General features: G+C 36.9%; 1 protein-coding gene across 1 annotated transcript in view; it reads right to left on the minus strand.

Moving 5' to 3' along the window:
- LOC113402078 (uncharacterized) overlaps positions 1-1,214 on the minus strand; it is a 123,925-nt gene extending 122,711 nt beyond the window's left edge. Inside the window, exon 1 of the mRNA XM_026642199.2 lies at positions 995-1,214. The gene's annotated coding sequence lies outside the window, so the exon portion shown is untranslated. The remainder of the gene's footprint in view (positions 1-994) is intronic.
- Between the last annotated feature and the right edge of the window lie 4,786 nt (positions 1,215-6,000).

The following is a 6,000-nucleotide window of genomic DNA, read 5'->3' on the forward strand; positions in this document are numbered from 1 at the left end:
CAGATGTTAAGAAGTCACCACTGCCACAGACACAGGCACCGTAAAAATAAATCATTTCATACATCACCAATGCCTTGGGAATTGAGATATTGTGCCTTTAGTTACACTGGCTGCATATTGCTGCTTAGAACATATGATGACTAGATGGTACCTACTCAGAAAGGCTTGCACAAAGCTTTATCACAAATTTACCGGTTTCAAAGGCATTAAGTTTATAACACTTAAGAAGGGAAAGTGACAATTAATGGGTGTAAAATATGAATGACAGTTACTAATAAGATAAGTAGATTGTCATACGATCATTAAAAGATAAGTTTGTTGGTGTCAGAGAATATGACAGTATTCAGAATTTCTGGTCAGAACTTATAGTGATATTCTCGGGAACTGAAGCGATTTAGGGCGAATAGGATTTATCTCCTACAAAAGTAAGCCGAGTTGCAGAAGCTGTGGGCTGTGTGGCCAAGGCTTACCGAGTTTTATCTAATAACGGTTGAAATTTAAAAATAGAATATACCAATAGTGGATCATGTGTTTGTTAATTATTAAACTTTGTTTATGAATTATTTACCATAGTATTATTTGTTTAAATGTAAATAGTAATACATTTATTTATTCTATTATTATTTTTATATTAAATATCGGCAACGCTGAGGTATTTTAATTAAATTCCCATGGTATTTAAAAAAAAACTATTAAAAGTATTTTTTTTACCTACTGTTTCCTTTAAAATGAGTATTTCCTATTTTAATAATACCCAGAATGCAAAATAAAAATATTAAACAATATTTTATTTATTAAGTTTTAACTTATATATAATTTAGTTATATACGATTCTTTTTTTCTTAAAAACAAGAATACTCATTTAATATTAATACAAAGAATTTTATTTTATAATCAACAATGATATTCCAAACAAACAAATTATAAGTAAAAATTTCCAGACCGAAGACCGAACAACCGAATTCAGCATCCTAATTAAAAATACACAACTCACCTGTAAAATGAAAAGGTCAACGCTGGTCCGCTTTGTAAATTGAACGGTACGAACAAAACATTGTAAATAAAAAAACACACACACATCTTTATACACTCAGAATTTTTTACACGATAATTTTCCCACTTCGAAACCACTCACTTAGTTTTAATTCTCACAAAGTTCGTACGTAGAATGTTCGCAGCATTTGTAGAGGTAGCGTGCGTAGCGCTCGGTGTAGCACGAGTGACTGCTACGTCGGTCTACGGAACGCGCAAGTCCGAACTAAAGATGGACTTAACTTAATATTGTAAGCAAAAGTTTTGGCTTTTTTAATATTATCCAATAAAATAAAATGTTACTATCAATAATTTATAATATGAATGAAAATTTTAAATTTAAAAGTAATTAACATATTATTTGTTCGTGTTTAACTTGCCAGAAAAAAAAACAATTAATTTCAAGAGCTTGATATATTAAATCTTATATTTTGATGAAAAAAAATCTATCTGATCTGATCCGAGACGTTTTCCTGTTTATGAAATGAAATTTTGTCCTCGAAAAAAAGTAATGCGGCGAGATCGTGGGGGAAAAGTAAATAGATTTATTATTACTTTACGTTATTTATCCTGTAAGTTACTGATAATGGATTTCATAACTCTCGTTTTTGTTTTTGCTTAAATGTTTTTATTTCTAAATTGTAATGTTAAAGAAATAATATGTAAATTTGAGTCGGCTACAAAACTGTATATTTTATTTGAAATTTTTTACGATGAAGCACCAAAAATATGATTTTTATTGAATTGTAGTGTAACGTTGGTATAGTATCATGCAACGTTTCTGGTGCTTGAAGGTTTCGTTCTTATTAAATAACTGAACTGCAGAGTCTTAAAGTCTCAAGTATTTTTTAAATATAACTTCAAAAAAAAAATTTTTTTTGTCATATTATGATAAGCAGCCTGGCAATTGGGTCACCTAAAGATAAGTATACGACATTGGTACTGTAAATATTAACCCCCACCCCCATAGATGTTATGTTCCTTATAAATTCCTGAAGTTATACTGACTCACTTACTCTTCAAACCGGAACAACAAATTAAAAGTATTGCTATTTGGCAATTGATGTGATGAGTGGGTGATACCTACCCAGACGAGCTCACACAAAGCCGTAACACCAAATGAAATCAGTCTAATTTGTATTGTCATCAGTAATTATAAAATTAACATTATGACGCTGCACGTAAATAAAAAGTCGTACATTTTTTATTTATTATTATTTTTTATGTTATAGGGGGCAAACCAGCAGGAGGCTCACCTGATGGAAAGTGATTACCACCGTCCATGGACATCTGCAACACCAGGGAGGTTGCAGATGCGTTGCCGCCCTTTTAGGAAGGAGTACGCCCTTTTTTTGAAGGTTCCCAAGTCGTATCGGTTCAGAAAAACCACCGGAGAACGCTGGTTCCACAGAGTGGTTGTGCGAGGCAGAAAATGTCTTAAAATTCGCGCTGTTGTGGATTTTCGGACATCTAGCTGATGCGGGTGAAATTTAGAATTTTGACGAGATGTCCGAAGGTGAAATTCAGCTGCCGGGATTAATCCAAACAATTCCTCGGAACATTCCCCATGGAAGATTCGGTAGAAGATGCAGAGTGATCCAACATCTCTACGCAGAGCCAAAGGATCGAGCAGATCAGAAAGGGCTTGATCGTCGATAATTCGAGCTGCTCTACGTTGGATACGGTCAAATGGAAGGAGCTGGTAGTGGGGAGCACCCGTCCAGAGGTGAGAGCAGTGATCCATGTGAGGCCGAATTTGCGCCTTGTATAGTCTTATGCGATGGGTCAACGTGAAATACTGTCTTGCCTTGCTGAGCACACCGAGCTTTTTTGATGCCAATTTGGCTTTGCCTTCCAATTGACCGTGGAACTGAACAAGGCTCGAAATATCAACGCCAAATATTCCGATACTAGCTGTGGCGGCTAACGGAATGTTCTCAAATCGTGGAGATACGACGAATGGTGTTTTTTTGGCGGTTAACGCGCAAACTTGCGTCTTTTTGGGGTTGAAGTGGACTAAGCTTAGCCGGCCCCAGTTCGAGACTTTGTTTAACGAAGACTCGATTTCAGACACAAGTTTGTTCCGGTTTTCTTCGACGTTTTCCCGAGAAATATTAGCACGGCCGGTGTATGAGGTTGTCTACATTACTGTCGTCTGCATAGCAGTGAATGTTACTGATTTGCAATAAGTCATTGATTAGCAGAAGAAACAGAGTGGGTGATAGAACGCAGCCTTGTGGAACACCAGCATTGACGAATTTTTGGTCGGAGCATGCACCGTCGACAACGACCTTGATGCTCCGATCTGCCAAAAAGCTGGTAATCCAATTGCATAATTTCCCGGGAAGCCCATAGGAAGGAAGCTTCGAAAGAAGCGCTTTGTGCCACACGCGATCGAAGGCCTTCGCTATGTCCAGCTGCTTCCGCTCATCTATGAGTAAGGTAAACTAGAAGATCACCGGCTGAGCGACCCCGACGGAAACCGTACTGGCGGTCACTAATCAGCTGATACTCCTCTAGATACCGCAGGAGCTGGCAGTTTACAATGGACTCCATTACTTTGGAGAACAAGGGGGTAATGGCTTTAGGTCTATAATTGTACGGGTCTGAGCGGTTACCCTTTTTAGGAAGCGGATGCACCAAAGCAGATTTTCAGGAGCTCGGGACGACGCCTAATGCGTAGGATTGCCGGAAAAGACGCGATAAGACCGGTGCCAACTCGGGAGCACATGTCCGTAGCACGATTGGAGGGATGCCATTGGGTCCACTCGACTTATGAATGTCCAAGGAAAGAACTGCTTTATGAACTGCACTTTGCCGGAATTTAACCTCCGGCATCGTGGTATCACATCGCGGTATTGTTGGTGGTGACTTTCCTCGGTCATCCAGAGTCGAATTCGACGCGAAGTGAGAGCATAAAAGATCAGCTTTCTCCTTCGCGGTATGGGCCAATGACTCACCGTCCTTGTGCCGAGATGGAAAGGAAGGCTGACAGAAATTCTCTAAGACAGCCTTAGCGAGAGACCAGAACGCACGTGTTCCTGAAGGGAGGCGCACCAGTCTCTCGCCAATTCTGCCAATGTACTCCGTCTTCGCCTTAGCAACCTAGATTCAGAGTTATATTCCTTTCTGAATGCACTAGTCTTTACATCACGAGACGCAGATGCGTTAGCCCAGTCTTGGTAACGTTCCCATTTTCGGTTTGAGGCCGTTTGGCAAAAACGACCAAACCAGGGCTGGGACTTGCCACCGATGGGCACCGCAGAATATGGAATGAGCAGTTCCATACCCTGAAGCACCACATCGGCAACAGAGTCAGCAATAACGCTCGGATCATCCGGCGAGAAACAAACCCCCATGGGTAGGATGCAAAGAAGGACCGCATCCCATCCCAATCTGCTGACTTGTAGATTGGTACTTCCCCGGCCGTGCCGGCCCATTTGGCTGCAACCCGAAGGTATGCAGTGTGGCACTACCACTTGAAAAAAAAAGTAAATGAAATTAAAGAAAAATGACTCTTAATACATGAAAAACACGTCTGTAAAGATTTGATTATTTAAGAAAAACAAAAACAAACAAAAAGTTTCAATAACATTTTTACAAATAGACAATAGCAAGCACACTTTTGTCTTCTTGGGATTTCAAAAGAAAATTATTATACTCGTAAGAATGCATCCTTTCTCGCGATCTTTTCTTCTATTTAAAGTAAATTACTAAAAAAAAACTTTTAATAAATTTTAATATTGCTAGTTTGTATTTTTTGTATATATATATCTTAAGTCCCGCAGTTGATAAATTAAGTAGTGAATTTTAATTCTTTCTGTAGCAGTATTTATGGCTAATCACAAGACTAGATTAATCACAAAATATGTATCACATATCCAACACGTGCAAGCTTAATAAAGAAGTATTCGTTTACAACTGATTTAGATGTGAATTATAAACATGTATAAGCACATCATAATTAATGGTGTGAAACTACAATCGGTTAAGATTCTCGTATTCTAACCATTGGACCAACTCGGCTCATTACTTAATAAGTATTAATTTAGACATTCACCAAGCTACGATTGTCCAAAACAATGATTTTGTTACTAAATTACTAATTAAAGTAAAAATTAAAATCTTTTAAAGTTCAATCCTTTGGCTCGGAGACTTTTATCATGAATATTTCACGAATAAGCTGTACTCGGTATAACGAAACCCAATCCACTACACGGTTAACAGGGCTGGCTGTATGCGTTATAAAACAGATTATAAATTGAGATTTTCAAATTAAAATATTCATAGATCTGTGTGTAATTTACTATGACTTTAAATAAAATGTCTTACATTGTTTTACTATTTCGATCGAACATTATATAAAATAAACAAGACGAGCTGTGCTCTTCCATCTTTTTTAAAGTCCTCCTTTTTAAAAAAGTTTATCTTCTTTTTTTCTAACGGACATTTTCTTTAGAACATTTGCCATAACTGTCGAGACTTCGTTTTTCAGTACTGATTAAAATTCCAATCTCTTGGATTCTTTAAGGAAATATAAAATACCTATATCACAGCAGAGTGAATACCATAAAAAAAATCATATAACGCTTAACCTACATACCTATTATATAATAAATACTCTGTTCTCGCGTTGGATCGCAGTTATTTATCTTTTTATCTATCATTTTTATCTTTTTTTTTTTATTTAATTTACAGTCAATTTCCATTTCGATGACTATTCTGACGCCCTTCACTCTTAAATAATAGTTCGTTATTCTTTATATTGGGATTTTTTAAATTTATTTTTATTTAATTTTATTTCTACGTCATCTTACAGTATAGACGGACAGTCTTATTCTTTATCACTTACTAATTTTAGGCTCCACTGAAAACTAGCAGCTTACAACAGCTTAAAGCTGAGCGTGAGACTCATATTTGGTTGCACTAGGACTAGGTAATATTTTAAGTATGTAGAACACGTGAATT

This window comes from Vanessa tameamea, chromosome 14 (genome assembly GCF_037043105.1).
Source record: "Vanessa tameamea isolate UH-Manoa-2023 chromosome 14, ilVanTame1 primary haplotype, whole genome shotgun sequence".
In the NCBI taxonomy this organism is placed as follows: domain Eukaryota; kingdom Metazoa; phylum Arthropoda; class Insecta; order Lepidoptera; family Nymphalidae; genus Vanessa; species Vanessa tameamea.